Here is an 18,624-nt window from a genome sequence, read left to right as displayed (position 1 = left end):
TATGACTCCGTTTTGTCAGGTATTTTCAGGACTGGCTGCAAAGTCCTCCTCTGTGGCCTAACAGGACTGCTCCTCCCTTGGGGGTGGGGTGGTCAAAGAGCCTGCCATTGAGTTCCCATTATAAATAGTCCTTGTTCCCCTTACTATGGTAAACCAATTGGTTACTGAGCTACCACAGGCCACATCCGAGCAGAGATTCTAGGTTATATCTATTCATGGTCTTTGGTTGAATGTCAGTCTCAGAAAAGATCCTGTGCCCACGTAAATACCTGACAAAACGGAGTCATATGAAAGGGAATGAGGTCCTCCCCTATCAGTGGACTTGGAAAGGGGCAGGGAGGAGATGAGGGAGGGAGGGTGGGATTGGGGAGGGAATGAGGGAGTGGGATACAGCTGGGATACAGAGTTAACAAAATGTAACTAATAAGAAAAAAAAAGTTCTGTGGAGGTTTTTCAAAAAATAAATAAAAGAACAAAAAAAAGACACACTAAATACTTACTTTGACATTGCATGTAAATTCTAGTCAGAAATTGATGTCAAAGACCTATTTTCAGATTACACAAAAATTATATTCTGATTTATTCTGTCCTTGACATTCTGTGATAAAATACCCGTAGTCTTCACTAACTGCACTAACTGGCTTGTGAGAGGTCACGTGATGATGTCCTGCCGTGAGCTCTCTCCTGGAGCATGACTTTGGCCAGCTGAGAACATCTGTGGGTAGAGTCTGAGGAGAGGAGATGTACAGAAGCCCACAGACTATGAGACATGGCTTTTTGGATCGACATTGCTGTGCTGATCTTCGTGCTTCAACACTTGACTTTGCAGAGAGTAACATTCCAGAGAACTTCTCGGGGCAATCCAACTGAATCTTGTGGCTTTTGCCGACTTGTACTAATCTTCTGAATCATGTTGATTCAATGATTCTGAATCATTGCTGATTCACATTGCTGCTTGGTGTTGGCCTTTGAACTAGACTGCTGGTATCTGGACAACGAAGAGTAGACTCATCCCAAAGAACTACTTCTAAAAAGTCTACAACCCGCTTTACCTAATAACATCCCTTCTCTACCTCTGGTCATAGGATGAAAAGGAGATGGAAGCAGTTTAAGAACCCTAAATAAAGTAGGTTTGATGAAAAATAGGAGCCTAAACACAATGGTAGCTTTTCCCCATAGTTTTTATTACTATATATTTATTAATAATCTAACTTTCATTTATAGATTAATCTCTGATTTGTAACAATGCTTTTTAGGATGTTCTAAAATCAAATAAAGCTTTTCTTGGTACATATTAGTCTCATGAATTTACTTAGCCATAATTTTTCTTGGGCTGGTCTCTGTGTTAGAAATTGATACCAAGAGCAGGTTTGCTTCACAACTGGGCAGATGTCCATATTTGCAAATACTCCAGGGGAATTAATTCCATTTAATAGACTCTTTTTCAAGGACATGTGTTAGCCTTTTCCTGATTGACTTAATTCTAAATTTGTTTTCCTTAATTATTTTTATCATCTTTCCTTATGGCTGTTTGGGGTTTTTGCTTTTGCAGGGCTTATTTTCTTTCTTTCTTGATAAACAATTGAGAGCATTTAGGGTTGTTTTTCACTGTTGTAGAATTAGTACATTCCCATTTGTTTTCACATGCAATACTCTCATTTTCATAATTGCTTATTAATGTATATTTTATATCCTCCTTATGTGTCATAACTCTGATTTTAAGAGGCCCATTTCCTCATATTTTAACATATTAAACTTGTTTTATGAATTAAATATATAAAGCTCTGAGCAAACATGAACAAATAAATTAACATCTGTTCATAGGAGCTGGTAGGTGCATGGAATCTGTTAGATAAATCTTTGATAGCAGTGTATATTGAACATGCCTTATAATTAAAGTGACTTTAGCACAGGCTTTACCTGTGGGCTAAAAGAAGAAAGGCAAGCAAGTGACAAGGTGCCCAATGGCTTCTTTTCACTTGCAAAGAAACTGATGTCACTTTAGTTCGTGGCATGGTGTGTGTGTGTGTGGCATGGTATGTGTGAAAAATGAATGACTTCCTTGAAACAAAGGGCAGAAAATGGGACTCACATGAGCTTCCAGACCCACACCCTTCATAAAGGAGCAGCCAACATTCTCACTGTGATCTTTAAATTGATACCAAAACATAGAAATCGCTCCTCAATAGTATTCTGGGATGTCTGAAATGCACACCGTTATTCACCTCTTTGGACTAAGACCAGGGATGAAATTCCTAGGAAAGCTAACACCGTAACCCCGCTTCAGCCGAGTCCTGGGTTTCAGTTTCTTCACTAGCTGTGACTGGTAATCATGTTTCAGGACACAGAGAACCTGCATGTTTGAGGACTGTGATGGAGGAGTCCTTTGGCTTCCTTGTGCCATGCAGTGGGCCGGGGCACTGTGGTGGACAAGGCTTGAAAACCAGGCTTTCGCCAGGCTCCCAGATTGGAGGGCCACATTATAAGAGCACACCTGACCCCCTGAGGCTCAGATGTCTCGTTATTTTACAGAACAACAGCTTCTCCCTTAGATTTCTTCTGAAAAAGAGGGTGTGTGGCCAAATGCTCGAATGTACGTAGACCAGCCTTTTAATAGCCAAGCCCTTGCAGCCACAGAAAAGCCATGCTTGAACAGATGCCAGCTTCCTGACTTCTAAATACAGGAGCTGGAAGAAGCAGTTGGAAAGTAAATCTGTCACCAGAGTGGGGGCACGGTCTATAGGCCTAGACTCAGGAGATGGCTGTGGGCAGATCAGGTGTTCAAGGCCAGCCTGGACTACATGAGGCTCTGAATCAAAACATCAACCAAAGCAATCCATCACAGAGCGTAGTGCGTGGCCACAAATATCTTAGTGGCTTTGCCAATTCACTTTTCAAAGATTAAGAGCCAACTAAGAATATAAGAGAGACAGCTGCTTTTAATTTAAAATCATAATAGTTTTTATTTGCTTAGGTTTTGGTTACATTTTATTGCTTAATTTCAGCAGGAGAAATGAAAAATAACCTAATCAGACATGTATGTGTTGAAAATAATAAATTATTGTGTATATGTGTACACAATGGAGTTGTATTTATTCATAAGGAAGAATAAAATCAGGCCATTTATGAGCAGCTGGGTAGAGCTGGAGGAAATCAGAATGGGAGTAAACTGAGCCAGACCTAGAAAGGCAGATAGTACATGCTGTCTCCCCTGTGTGGAATTTTAATGTAGATGATATACTATATAAAATGACAGGAATGTACAAAAGGGAGAAAGTGAACAAGCATGTGTGTGGGGGAAGGGAGGATAGTGTAGGTACATGGAAGCAAAAACATACGCTAAAGTGTCGTAAATAAACCCATGACTGCATACAATGCATATATGCATATCAAAAACATAAACATGGATGGAAGGTTAAAAAACGTGGTGGTAACAAGCGATTGAAATAGTAAGTTATTGAACACAGCAATACAACACAAGTTGTTTTGTCTTGAGGATTTAGCTGCACTTCGTCTTGTTCAGGTAACACTTAAGGTTTGTAAAATGATTGAGAAGAAGTATCTTGGCTGGAGGTAGACCTGAGGGGAAAGAGGGAATCTATGTTAGAGGAGGATTAGAATGGATGAAATTCTCCTACTGCCCTCAAAGCCATGACTGATTTATGCTGTGGTTTGCTTCTGCAATCTCCCTTCCTTTCTCCGTCAGCTAAATCCCTCCCCCTTTACCTTGAGAAACAGACAGTTATGAAGTAATTTTCCTAACCTTGTCCTTTCTGCTTCTGTAAACATGCCTCTCAACCTTAGTCAAGTTGGCTAAAATTCAAATCCCCAGCCTATCAGTATTGGAAAAGATCAATGTGAGGCTGTAGAGCCTATAAATGTAACTGTGGATCAGGACTGGTATCTCTCCAGGACACTAGCTCACTAGGTCTGAGAGAATAACAAAATTGTATTCTCTATCTCTCCAAATACATGTTTGGTTTCTAGAAGGTCTGATTTCTGAAACACATGTGGGCCTTGTATCAGTTAGCTTTTCCTGTAATGGTGCTGGGTAACAAACCACCCCAAAAGCTTAGGAGCTTCTGACCACAAAATTGTACATCTTTCTCACAGTTCTACAGGTTAGCTGTGACTCTCTCCAAGCTTGGAGCATGCGCCTGTTTCTGTTTGACGTCCATTTTCACTATAGGACCAGCTTGAAGGGATATTGTTTTAGGACTTGGTATCTTATATCAAAAGAACATGAGACTCTCATGGACATACATCTTCAAGTATGTGCTCAGAACATCACATACCCATGCTTATCACCCACCATTGTCCTTCTCCCTTCCTGTGTACCTTAGAGACTGCCATACAGCCCAAAGGGAAGAAGTAGAGTTTGAAAACTGATCAAATACAGATCCATTCTTTTGACAGATGTGGGAGAATGAGGTTAGTGATTGTTCAAAGTCCAGACTTCAGCATCCCAAGTTAATGGATCACCTAGAACCAGAACACAATTTTACAAACTCATTATCTAGAAAACGGAAATCCAAAAGATGGTTTCTGTCTCATAAATTATGAGATTTAATTAGGGTTATTATTGTGATGAAATACTATGACCAAAAACAACTTGAGGTAATAAAGAGTTTATTTGGCTTTCATATTCTGAATCATAATTCATGGAGGAAAGCCAAGGCAGGAACTCAAAAGGGGCAGAAACCTAGAGGCAGGAGCTGATGCAGGAGCCATGGAGGAGTGCTGCTTACTGTCTTGCTCTTTTTGGCTTAAATTTTGCTGAGTTTCTTATAGGACCCAGGACCACTAGCCTGGGGATGACTCCACCCACAATGGGCTGGGTCCTCCCATATCCCTAATTAAGAAAACACCCTACAGGCTTATCTACAGCCTGGTCTTATGGAGGCAATTTTAAAATTGAGGTTCCTTTCCCTCAAATGACTCTAGCTTGTATCATGTTGACCTAAAACTAGTCAGCACAACATGCCAGCTACATCTTTTGTATATCCAAAAGTCTCCAGACTCACTGTATAACCTAAGATCATAGCAAATATCATGGAACTAGGCCTGGAACTGATGCTCTCTGCTTACAGACATCCTTTGATTCCATTCATGTCGACAGAATTTTGGCAGTCAGTGGACTTGTCTAAGGAACCAAGATAGAACATGGGATAGAGTTTGGAAGGACATCAGGGTTTTGAGGTTGGATTTCTATTGATTTGGGGATTTTGTTCCCAAGTTCATTCATGCCTTAATTTGTTTTAAATAGGCAACAGAACAGAAATGTAATTCTGTTTCTGTTGTGTGAACTTCAGACCTGATCCCTGCATCTATGTCACTCTAGCTCCTCCCTCTCATTCCTCCAACTCTCTCCATGACCCATCCCTCCCTTTCATGATCTCCTCTTTAATTATTCTCAAATGTGTACACACACATAGACAAACATGTACATCAGTATGCTATACACATACACATTTACATGCAACTATTGAGTCTGTTTAGTGTTTCTTGTATGCACATGTGTCCAGGGCTGTCTGCCTGTACTGTACAGCCTATTCAGAGCTCATCCGCTCAGGAAGCTGTTCCTTCCTCGATCGGGACTACTTGTAGCTTTTATCTAGGGATGGGACCATGTGGACATTGCTCTGTCCCCCTTGACATTTCAACTGTTATTGTCAATGGGTAGGAGTTGTTGAGATTTCAGGATTCATTTTTCATTACATCTAGGAGATACTGCCTACCAACAGGCATCCTCTAATCTTTCTTCCCCTTCGTCTAGGATTACCCCTGAACTTGAGGTATACCAGCTGGGCTTGGGCACCTCACAACCACTGATTTTCTGCATGTTGACCAGCTGTAGATCTCTGTAACAGTCTCCATTTGTTTACAAAAAGAAGCTCTGCTGATTAGGGTAAGAACTCTGCTCATAAGACTGGACCAGGTTCTGTGTGTTGGTCTTTCCATTGCTGCTACAGAATACCTAAGTAACTTATGGGAGAATAGATCTAATTTGACTTGGGGTTTCACACGTTTCTGTCCAGAGTTGTTGGCTCCACTGATTCAGAGCACCATGATGCGGGGGGCACATGGAAAAGGCTGCATGTCTCCTGGTGGACTGGGACCAGAAGGATGGAGAAGGGGACCCAGGTCATGGTAGAACACTTCAAGCATGCATGCTGTCAGAGCTGCACCACCCTCAGTGAGAAGACACACCTCAAGTGTCCACCACTTCCCCACTCAACACCTCCAGACATGAACCCAACTTTGAAACATGAATCTCCGGGGTCAGTTTCATGTTCAAATGGTAACAATTTGGTAATTTTAAAGATATAAGAGTTTTTAGTTTTGTATTTTTTTCTAATTAGCATGAAAGACCCCATCATTTAGCTTACCTTTAAAAAAACAAGTTGTGACAGACACTCTTATATTTCTAACAGTCCTCAAAACAATACTTTCTTCATGTGAAGCTAGCAAGCATTTCTCAAAGGCTTCCAAACTTTCTTTTTCCCTCCTAGCATGGAAGGTCTTTGTGTCAGGCTGGGGGTCTTAGAGTGAAGAGCTTCCTAAAGCCTTAGTGTTTAATTTTAGAAACAGGAGTAGCAAAAGATAAATATTCTTTACAGACTGCCAAAATATTTAAGCAAGTTTCCCACCTCTTCTGTTGCTCCACAGGAGAGAGAGGCAATCCTGGAAAACATTAGTTCTTAAGGAATGAGCTTTAGGCAGGTGTAGTGGTGCGAGCCTTTAATCCCAGCACTCCAGGAACAGTGGATTTTTCTGTGAACCCAGGGCAACTTGACCTACACAGTGAACTCCAGGGCTGCTAGGGCTACATAGTGAGACCCTATTTTTAAGAGCTTCTGTATTGATAGCGTGACAGAAGCCAGGGACCTCAAACCAGACCAGTGACTCATTGCAATGAACATTTACAAGGGAAGATGTGTGGACAGAAGATGTGGGACACACTGCAGCTTCCACTCTAAGATGGGGTTTTTTGTTTGTTTGTTTGTTTGTTTTGTTTTGTTTTGCTTTAAGTTTTTAATTTTAATTTTTTACTTTCTTTTGTGAAGAGATTGCAAGAGTAGAGGTTGGATGCAAAGGGTAGATGCTGGGCTAGATGAGTGAGATTGGGGTGCAGGATGTGACATCCACAGAGAATCAATAAAGAGAAAAAAGAGCTTCTGTATTTGTGGGGAGAAACATAACTGCTGATAGTTAGGATTGTTCTTTAGTGTAGGTTAGCCCACCAGTCTAGAAAACACACACACACAAACACACACACACACACACACAAACACACACACACACACACACACACTTTTCTGAGGATCCCTGCACAGGTATACCCTTTCCCCTCTAAAGGCAGAAGGTATTTTTCTCCATCTTTCAGGACAGGGTGTTCCCCTGACCTAGTGATATCACCAGCAGTCAAGAGGAAAAGTCACCATCACGGTAGAAATGTGTGTCTCCCAGTGAGCGCCCAGAGAGGCGTGAAGGACAGAAGAAGACCGACAGGGAATAGCAGCTTCGTCCCTCTGTTGTCTGTAGCCTTGTCTGTACTCCTCTGCATGAAGGATACATAGCAGAGAGCTTCACCTCCTAGGACAGCATTCCAACACTGCCCTAAGAGCCTTGCTCTTGCTTCAGGTCCACAGGGCATCAGAAGCACTGTAGTCCAGGGCCTAGCCTGCTGGCTTTTAGTGAAAAACTACGCCTTCATGATCTGAATCAGTGCAATCCAAAACGTCCTAGCGCCTCAATATTTGTGAGTTTTGTCTGTCCCAGAAATAAACAGTGTGTTATTGAACAAAGAGCTAGCTTTGCTCTAAAATTTAGTTGTTTGTCCTCCCACCTGGCTCATCTAATGGAAGTCAACTAGTCCTCAGAGCTCCAGGCACCCTTGAGGGCCACTTGTAGCATTTTCTTGCTTGTTTTAATATAAAATATTGAACCCTGACTGGGAAAAACTTAAAGTCTCTCTGTACACAACCGAGTTCTCTTTGGTTATTGGGCTGAGAGGCTCCAAACCTCCTCACACAGGACACAAGTCAAACTGGAACTTCCAGAAGAGCTCAGAGCCCTTGAACATTTGTGTGTGCATACTGGAGATCAAATCCAAGGTCAGTGCCAGGCAAGCACCCTATCACTAACCAGCACCCCCCAGTTTAACCTCAGAGCCCTTAAAAAGGGTTACAGGGAGCAGGCACTACCCTCAACAGGAACAACCCCAGTCAAGCATAAAAAATAGAGTTTGTGGCTTCATCTTCACAAGTTTAGGGCAGAAGTCACCCAAGAGTGAGCCTTGTCCTACCCTGGGGGGGGGGGGCCTGTAGCAATAGTTTGCTTGGCTTAGTCAGTGTTCTATTGCTGTGAAGAGACACCATGACCATGGCAATTCTTATAAAGGAAAGCACTTAGTGCGGGCTAGCTTACAGTTCCAGAGGTTTAAATTGTTAGTGTCATGACATGAAGCATGGCAGCACGCAGACAGATTCGGTGCTGGAAAGGCAGCTGAGAGTTTTACATCTGTATCCACAGGCAGCAGGAAGAGAACCACTGGATCTGGCTTAGGCCGTTGAAAACCTCAAAGTCCATTCCCGGTGACTTCAACTCTCTCCAAGGAGGCCACACTTACCCCAACAAAGCCACACCTACTCAAATGAGGCCACAGCTACTCAAAGCGATACCTCCTAATCCTTTTCAAGAGTGCCACCCTCTAATCATTCAAATATACGAACATATGGGGGTCATTCTTATTCAAATCACCACGGCCTACATGGTGCTTTTAAAATGAGATTTGTCGCCCTAGGCTGGTGGTACACAACAGCAACCCTAACCCTACCTAGCATCAGGAGATGGAGGCAGGGGGACCAGGAGTCAAAGGTCACCCTTGGCTACCTGTCCAGTTTGAGGGCATTCCCACCCTCCCCACCCCTCCAAAAAAAAGAGAGAGAGAGAAAGAGAAAAGATTTGTTGCAAGATGTGAAATTTTGAAAATGTTCATACTAAAATTAATTTCAGCTGTATTTGAAGATTTCAGATATGAAAGCATCAGGCCTCCAACAACAGTGCCCTTTCAAAACAGGGTAGCCACCACAGTCCCGTGATGCCTGCTTTGCACCTGGACTGATTCACTCATTATTTTTAAATTGCAGGCGCTATGGGGAGATTGTTCTGCTTGGCATGCAGGTGGCTTCCGTGTCCCCTGCAGGGAACCAGCTGGCTACTCAACAGCCAGAATGAAGCAGAAAGTTCAGAGCACAAGAGTGGGTTGCCAACCTTGCTTGCAGCGAGACCCCAGCCTCTTCCTACTAGAGGAAGAGAGGGACCCCTGGCTATTTGCCAGACAGCTTCTCAAGGCAAGTAAGGAGCCACAGAAAGGCGGACCGCTGCAGACAAGCTGGGTCGCTGAACAAAAGAGCTGCCTGGTAACTGAGTCCTGCCTGTGGTTCTCAGCTTGCCAGCGTCTGTCCAAGAGCAGGCTGCGACCCCCACACCTGCTGGTCTCTTCTTTCCAAGCCGGCCTCTTAGCAACGGCCCTGGCTCCCCACATTTGCTAAAAGCTGCAGAGGTACAAAGGAACCTTGGAGACAGGCAGAAAACAGAGGCAGAGCGGAGGGGATCCTGCAGGAGCGAGCATCCCAGCAGGCAGGGCCAGCAGGCAGGGCCAGCAGCGATGCCCAGTAGCGATGCCCCAGCGGCTATGCTTGCCTCTTGGCGTCTTTGCTGGGACAAGGAAGTCTCCTTGGCATCCAGGCTGTACCGATAAAGCAGCAAGCCTTGCTCTGAGCTCCCTGATGCAGACAGACTCCAAACGGCCTTTGTCTCCAGCACCGCAGCCGTCAGACAGAGGTGGGCATCCCACCGGCTGCCAGGGATAGCCTGTACACGCACAAGCAGAAGCCTCCGGCTGCTAGGGGCGGCAGAAACCACAATATTCAGCTTCCCCGGAGGGAAAGGTAAGGAGGAGCCAGGTCTAGATGCTTCATTTGCCTCGCTCCCTGAAGCCCTTGCCCAGCTCTCACGCTGGCTAGAGAAGACAAAGCTAACCAGCTCCTAGGCCAGCAGCAAGCATGGAGCTCCGCTCTTACTCAGGTGCCGGAGCTACATGAAGGCCGACTGATGAATAGATGTGACTGGAGGAGGTTGCTGCCTCGCCCTGACAGAGAAGCCCAGGCATGCTCTTTGGAAACAGCCCTGGGGGGGGCGGGGGACGGTGCATTCATTAATCGTGAATTTCTGTTCATTTCCCGTGGTCTCACTCTCAGGCATCCCATGGGCTTCCGTTTGGGTTTATACACAGGGCACCCTCCTCTTGTGCCCTTTTGCCCTGGAGAAGCTCATTTATCATGTGAAGGAGCAAACCACCTGCCACAGGAAGTCAGCTTGTACCCCGGTACTTCTCATTAACACCCTAGATCAGCAGCACTGCTCACACTTTTCAGTCCTCTGTCGCGGCTTCATTTGCATGGAATTTCCAGCCTTCCCTGAGATGTTATTAGCCTGAGTGAGCAAAGAACCAAGCCCCCAGCCTCATATAAAGTGCCAGAATGACTGGCCCAGCCTAGACACCATCCAGGTGGAAAGACGTCCGTTGGGTAAGAAAATGAAGCTGGCAGAAGTGTTAAAATGGCTCCATCCTAAGGCACAGTGCATGTGCTAGAAACGGTTATGGCTTTAGTACAGCTGCGAGGAAGAAGGCAATTGCACCTCAGTTCTGGAGCTTACAACCAGGTGCACTTTGCGTTCACCTGCACCAGGCTTTGTTTGTTTGTTTGTTTGTTTCCTTTCGGCTTGGAACCATTTCATGAGGAGCCGTGAGACATGTCTCAGCAGGGTGCAGAGTCACCACACTTGGCAAGCTGTAGAGCAGCTTGCTAGGATTTCCACTCCCTACCACCACCACCACCACGAGCGAGTTGGGGTCCCTAACAGTGGGGTTCTGATGCCTTAGAGGTAGTAACCAAGCCATTTCCTGAATCTCCCTGGACAACCCCAGTCCTCACCTTAGTGAATTTTCTGCTGTCTGGGTAGAGACTTTTCCTTTCATCGTGGCCATGGCAAGAAATAATCTGCCGAGAGACAAGGAGCATCTTGGCCCCACCTGAGGGAACATGGATGCCCACACTAGGGATCTCTGGTCCTCCCTGTGTCTTTTGACCTTAATGATTTCTTTTCCACCTTATTTTTCTCTGCTGATTGAATGCACTCTTTGTTATGGGTCACTAGCAAACAGAGAGCTCAGGAGAACAAATGGCCGAGGGCCTTACAAATGAGAGCATCCTTGAATGAACCAGCTTTCGCAAGGCTCTCCAAGAGGGACCAACTTCAAATGGCTTGTGGGGCATACATGCAAAACCAGGAGAGAGGCTGCAATTCGCTGCTAAAAGGTTGTCCCTCTTTTCCCGTTTCCTTCTTAAAAAGCAAAAAGCTAGCCAGACCGATTGCCTTTGTAAAAGGTGAGCGCTCATTGTCTAGTCACCGAATCACACCTTGATCTTTATTTACTCAGCAGTCTGACTGACTCCCATTGATTTGAGAGAAGGGCTCAGGATGGGTGTGTTCTATTATCCATGGGGGTGGGGAGAAAGAAAAAGAAACACTCCCCACTCATTTATGTTTGTGTGAGAGTCAATTAAAAGGCACCTTCCAACGCCAGTCAGATCCCACGGAGAAGATGCAAGTGTTCAAATCCACATAACCTACAGAACTTGGGAACAGACTCCTCAAATAACTGTGTGGTTTGGAGCGACTTTGTTTTTCCAGTGTTGAACAATAAGCTGATTAATTCACTTTTTTTTTCTTTCAAAGTCAGTTTCAAGCACTAATTTTTTTTTTCTTTTTTTAACATCTACAAAGAACCTGGAAGGGAATACAAATTCCTTCCTGGAAAACACATCTCCCTTCCTGCCCTCCCTGCACCCTCTGATAAATAACATGAGCATGCAGCGATTTGCCAACAGCAGCTCCAGGCATGAGGCACAACATCTGTTAGCGAGAAGCTGGAGAGACAGTGGAAGCATGCTGGCCGCCTGCCCACCTTCAGACTCCAGATTTTTGCTGACAAGGCTGTCAATAAATGGGCAGATGGCATGGGCTTTGCTGGCAGGAGAGTTCAGTTAACCCGGCTCCAGACGTTACCTCCAGTTCATGGTGCACTGGGCTGAGCCCTTCACTGGACCATGAAAGCTGTTCTCGATGGAGCAGAGAGGGCAAGACGAAGTACTGGGAAGGGGGAGGCAGACGCTCGATTCCTTTAATTACATTAACTGAGCCCCTCCTGCAGTTGGCAGGCAGGGTGAGATTAGCCCCTGTGACCACAGACGTGGGAAGGGGGAGGGGGGAGCAGCCACAGTGCTGTTTCGACCTGAGCATCCGATCCTCAGGAGCTTTGTATCTCCCCTCGCTAGAATAAATGCTCACTAGAATGGATCTCCGTGCCTCCTTTACAAGCACAAAGGCTCTTGAGTTGTCTTGCAGGAGCTGCACGCAAAACATGCTGCCGCCAGTGTTCTCTACCCAGCAACAGCTCCGCTAACTCACAGAGACGTCCTCTGGTGGAGACTTGGGGAAAACACCCTCTGCCATCTGAGGAGGGTCAAGCCTGCAGTGACCGCCTCAATATCAGACTCATCAGACGATAGCAGAGGAGCACACCATGCGTGACCTGAGGTGAGTTAGTCAAGCAATTGGCGCTTTTTACCATCTATGCAGGAATCGCGTCTTACTATGTTGAGAGTAATACATGGACGGATGCACATAGTGACTTTGCATACTTCAACAGAGCGGTTTTCAATTGGGAGCGACTTTGTCCCCCACCCCCACCCCCACCCCCACCCCGGGCGGGGGTGGGGGACAATGCCTGGAAACATACCAGTGTCTCTGTGGCACGGGGCAGTGACGCTGTGAGTGTCTCCACTGCACAGGATTCACCCACAACAAAGGACTCTTCAGACCAGAGTGTCAGCTGTGCCAGGGTTGAGAATCCTGCATCAGGACAAAGGAAATGAATGGACGTTTCTCGCATCCCTTGAAAAGGAGATCAAAGGAAGAGCAGCTGGTGGGCATACAAAGCAGAAGCCGGGGATTTGCTCTCAGTGTCTCAGGTAGACTCACCACAGTGTCACTATTCTGAATGCTATTCACGACTCACCAAACGTTCCCCCAAGTTCTTACAGATGTCCTTGCCATCCGATCTGAACAGTGAAACATCAGATCCACGAAAGCCGTCTCAGTCTAATGCACGTTTATCAAAGGAAGCTGTCTACCTGCTGCCAAACTGGGACGGCAGAGGCTGGAATGGAAGTATGTTTAAAAACCAGGAGCTGAACATTGTAGTTCACGCCTGGAATCCCAGCACTCAAGAGGCTGAGGCAAGAGAATTGCCATGAGTTCCAAGCCAGCCTGGAGTAAAGAATGATACTCTGTCTCACAAGAAACACACACATGTGCACATATGCAAACACATGTGCTCACACATGCACACTTATGCATGATCACACAGGAGTGAAATAAATAAATACATAATTAATTAAATCAATAAGCCTAGCAATTAAAGGCTGAGACATAAGTCAGACTGGGGAGGTGAAAAAAGGATTGAAGATGAGTACAAACTTTGTGTACTTAGGATTTAGCAGACCACATTTTCATTTGCCTTCTGTGGTTGGAGTAGCTGTGGCCAGGCTAATTTTAAGGAATAGCACCCTTTTAGAGGTAGCAGTCAGGCTAAGCCCTGGCCTATTTCTTGTTAGATTTTTAAGAATCTGTGCTTCCTCTCTTCCCCTAAAAAATAAACCAGCTGTTGAGGTATAAGGCTTAGTCCTGCCATTAGGGTCACTGAGCTATCCTAATTTATACACCATCATTCTGGGTGGATTGAGCCTCCAAACCCATGAGGCTACTGTCCTTTTCAAGAGGAAAAACTTAAACCCAGTTTTCCACACAGACAGAACACTGGCCAGACATGAAAACAAAAGGTCAGGGTGTTGCCAACAAGGTCCCTGAAGCCAGGAGACGAGCACAGCACAGATTATCTCTTGTAGCCCTCTGAAAGCACCCACCTCCAGAACCAGAACTGAGAGCCTCAACTCTGCTGCGGAAGCCACCAGGACTAGGTTTGGGCTGTGGTGACAGGAGCTCTAGCTAACCAGCAGAGACGAGGTGAACACTAACGCAAGGCAAGATCAGGCAGAATATCCTCACTAGAGTTATCCAATGGCTGCCTGCAAACGGCTCTCACACCACCAACCCGGGGCACAGAGGCAGCATCACCTCCATCTAACAGGAAGCAGAAGAGAGTTAGGCAGTACCTCAAGAGCCCTCACGTCATTATGCTGATGGAGCAAGCCTTTCGGGAAGGCCTGCTACACACTGGGGAACACTCTCCTTTCCAAACCGGTGTGAGAGGTGGGAAGTGAGGGTCATACTTACTTTGATCCCTTTTACTATTTTGGGAACATGGCATTTCCAAGGCCCTTACAAGCATGTTAGGATCGACAGGGATGGTCACACCTGTATGCATGCCAGCAGTATCTTGGACCTCTGAAACAAATCAACTAAATAATGTATAGGGGTCCAGTCCAGGACATAATCTAGGAGGGGGTCTATGGCTGAGACACATACAGGAGGAAGGACCCAGAGCCGGGAGGGAGAGCTGCTGAGACTGGAGACCAAGTTTTAGGACCCCTGGGAGACACCACAGTTATGCTCTGTAGACTTATAAATTTAGGTAGTGAGATGTCCACTGCAGACAGTTACATCCACATATAATCCTCTACCCCTAAGCAATGCATTTTATTACTGTAATTCAGGTTTTACAACTCAAGAAAAAAATTAAACTTACATTAGATATAACAGATGTTAGGAGTCAGCCAAGAAGTGGTAGATTGCTTTTCTTTTTGCTGTGACTAAAGATCCAACAAGAAGCATCTTAAGGGAGAAAGGGATTCTTTTGTCTTCTAGCTTGTGAGTAGAGTCCACACAGGAAGGGGTGGCAACAGGAACACCAGCTGACCGGTAGCATTTTTTCTGCAACCAGGAAGCCCAGAATGGATAGAATGTACAACAGAACTGTAAAACCAAAGGGCTCACCCTGACAGTGACATGGGCCTTCTAGCAAGATTGCATCTACTAAACTATCCATAGCTTTCCAAAACGGTGTCACCAACTAGGGACCAAGTATTCCAACACGTGTGCCTGTGGGGGACATTTCACTCTCAAACCACAACACCTACTATGCTATTAAAAAAAAAAAATGAGTTCATTGTGAAATTGTTTAAAATTCCCTGGTGAAAGTTAGACAAGATGCTCAGTTAAAATGCACAGCATTGTAGATTTCCTCCTGACTTGGGTGAGAAGTTGGTGGCTGGTTTGGGGCCTTCGTTTTTTTTTTGTTTGTTTTGTTTTGTTTTGTTTTTCTTTCTGTTTGTTTGTTTTAATTATTTTCCTATTATTTTTTTTGTTGCTATTTTGTTCTGTTTGAAACCTTTAAGCTGTTTTATTCAATGAGCCCCAAATCTGGGAAGATGGAAGGTTAATACCCTAAAAGCTGTCTGACATCTCATCTCCAGCCATCAGGTTATCTAGGACAAAGCTACTGATAAGTGATCCTGGAGCCCAGTCTTGGCCCTCTGGCTAGGTGCTGAGCCTTATTACTGAGACTTGGGATGTTTGTGGCCTCCATCTTATCATCCCTGGCACTTCCTGTGGTTGTTTTGAGAGAGTATCCCTCTGTGGCCCAGGATGGCCTGGAACTCCTTACGTGGCCCAGTATACCTTTGAATGTATAAACAGTGCTTCTGTGTCAGCCTTCCTAGTGCAAGGATTACAAGCATGAGCCAGCATGCAGGCCCTAGTATTTCATTTTTGTTTACACATTATCGGAGGGGAAAAACATTATAATATCTCTTGTCGACTTGACACACCTGGTAAGGGGGACCCTCAGTTGAAGTGTTGCCCCCTGAGCATGGCCCCTGAGCATGTCTGTAGGGCATTTTCTTAATTGCTAATTGATGTAGGAGTGCTCAGCCCACTGTGGATGCAGGTCCGTGAGTACGTGGCCCTTCCTTGTATAAGAAAGGCAGCTGAGCCTTCCAGAGGAAGTAACCTGTATGTGACCTGTATGTTGGCTCTGACTGTGTGGTCTCTGAGCTTTTCATCATCTGCACACCTGTACTGAGAAAAGGAACATAATGCGGCACAGCTCTGACTAACTCCAAGAAACACTGCATTATGAACCAACAATGCAGTCTGAAACCAACAGCCTCATCCCTGTCCCAGCATGCTCCTTGTGTCTGTGCAGCCTCTATCCCACCGAGCCTCTTCTTCTGCTTGAATTCCTTCCCTGACTTCCCTATGTGGTGGGTTGTAATCAGGAAGTATAAACCAAAATAAATGCTTCACCCCCCCCAAAAAAAAATACCCCACAGTTTTAATTAAGTCTAAGAGAATTTCATACCCTCGTGGACACTGAGCTGCCATGGGCTACATCCGTGCAGGGGTTCTAAGTTATCTCCATGCATGGTCCTTGTTTGGAGTATCAGTCTCAGAACAGACCCCCTGGACCCAGATATTTTGGTTCTGTTGCTCTCCATGTGGAGCTCCTGTTCCCTCCAGGTCTTTCTATCTCCCCCCTTCTTTCATAAGATTCCCTGCCCTCTGCAAAAAGTTTGGCTATGAATCTCAGCATATGAGGGATCGTCTCTGACATGAACTCATGAGCTGGCTCTTTGATCACCTCCATCTGAGGGGGGAGCAGCCTTACCAGTCCACAGAGGAAGACAATGCAGCTAGTCCTGATGAGACCTGATAGACTAGGGTCAGATGGAAGGGGAGGAGGACCTCCCTTATCATTGGACTGGGGGAGGGGCATAGGAGAAGAAAAGGGAGGAAAGGTGAGATTAAGAGGGGATGGGGAGGAGGCTACAGCTGGGATACAAAGTGAATAGACTGTAATTAATAAAAAAAATTTTTAAAAATTCAAGGAAAGAGAAACTGAAAAACAAGAGAATTTGATACAATGTGTTTTGGTCATATTCACTCCTCCTCCTAACTCAGATCCACCTCTACCTCCCCACCCTCCCTCCCAATTTTGTACCCTCTTTTTATTACTTTTAAATAACCCACTGACTCCTTTTCTTGCTCACACTCCTGGGAGTGGGGCCATCCTACCAGGTGCCACAACCTTAAAGAAAACATCTTCCCTTCCTCCAGAAGCCATCTCCTGTGCACTGCTCCCCCAGTAAGGACGGGTCTCCGTGAACCCCTTTCCCAGCCATGCTAGAATGTGGATTGTCTTGAGCCCATGCTGAGCCCGTGCAGCCAGCTGTAGCTGCTGTGAGTTCATGAGTGTTCTTGTCACATCCAGAAGATGCAGTTAGCATCAGTTCTCCCAGACCTCTGCCCTTGCAATCTTTCTGCTCCTCTTCCTTGATGGTCCCTGAGCCTGGAAGGGGACGTGGGGGAGGGGGTTGTGTCTGAGCACTCCACTGACATTTATCCTCTGCACGTTGGCCAGTTGTGAAGCTCTAGGCAAGGTGCCCTCCAGAGTACCTACCTAGTTGTTAAAGTAAGCTTTTTTTAACACTCCCTGTGCGTTATCTCACACAGTCAGTGTTCCTGGAGTCTGGTCTTCCGTTGTCCTGTTCAGAACTAGGAACATGTTGAAGCCCTCTTAACTAGGCATCCAGACTGTCTCTGGTAATCTTGTTTCCTGCCTCATTGCTCTGGGCTAATCTTTATACTAATAGCAGGACTAATTATTTTTTTTTAAGCTCACACCTGATCATGTGATTTAAGCATTTCTCTGAAAACAAACAAGCAAAAAAAATTCTTTCACAGGTCTCCCTCTACTCTTTTGAAGTAACATTTAATCTCCAATTTGACTTGGCAGAATCCATCTCTTTCTCCTGTTTCTATAACCCAAACTCACCAGCACACATCTTTACTCTCAGCCACATAAGGCCCTCCCTGTCCCTCATTTTCTGTTTATCTTATGCTTTCTGCATCACCTGAATGCCCTCCAAAAAAAAAAAAAAAAAAAAAAAAAAAGAAAGCAAAAACCTTAGAACTTCTATCACCCTTCAGAACTTAAGCTTCTCTGACCTTAAGATAGAATTCACACTTCACCGTAACTTCCTACCCAAGTGATCAAGGACCTGTAATATTGCTTTATGATTGCTTGGCTGGAATTTTGGACTGTGAATTCCTAGAAGACCAGGGCTGAATCTAACTCATCTCTCCTTTCCTGTACCTCCCACAGCTCCTGGCACACGGAAGCTGCTTAATCAATGTTTACAGCAGGCAGGATTAAATAGATAAAAGCTTGTATTGAATCAAAGACTTCTTCCAGTGGGAAGAGGGCTATTACTTACCTGAGCCTGGAGCTGGAAGCTTAAGCTAAGGAAAGGTGGGTGGCCTCTCTGAAGGTGAGAAAGGATTAGACGATCTTCCTTCTTCCCAAGTGCCTGCACAGTGACCCAGAGCCAACCACTGCCTTCTTGGCATGTGTAAATGAGGGGAGCACCATTCTTCACCCCTCATGCATGACAAACCAAAGTTTCAAAGTGCCAGTTTCTCTAATATTTCTTTAATTCCTACCAAAAGAAGCCTAATGAAATGAATTTCAGG

At 45.2% G+C, this 18,624-nt stretch overlaps 1 long non-coding RNA gene across 1 annotated transcript; it reads left to right on the top strand.

Moving 5' to 3' along the window:
• The first annotated feature begins 9,403 nt into the window (after window positions 1-9,403).
• LOC110552826 (uncharacterized) lies at window positions 9,404-18,056 on the top strand. Its single transcript, XR_009585606.1, has 2 exons — window positions 9,404-12,669; window positions 12,924-18,056. It is a non-coding gene; the product is annotated as an uncharacterized LOC110552826 (long non-coding RNA).
• The last annotated feature ends 568 nt before the right edge of the window (window positions 18,057-18,624 follow it).

The sequence above is a fragment of the Meriones unguiculatus genome, chromosome 14 (assembly GCF_030254825.1).
Source record: "Meriones unguiculatus strain TT.TT164.6M chromosome 14, Bangor_MerUng_6.1, whole genome shotgun sequence".
Taxonomy (NCBI): Eukaryota; Metazoa; Chordata; class Mammalia; order Rodentia; family Muridae; genus Meriones; species Meriones unguiculatus.
This window is presented reverse-complemented; position numbering and strand designations above follow the sequence as displayed.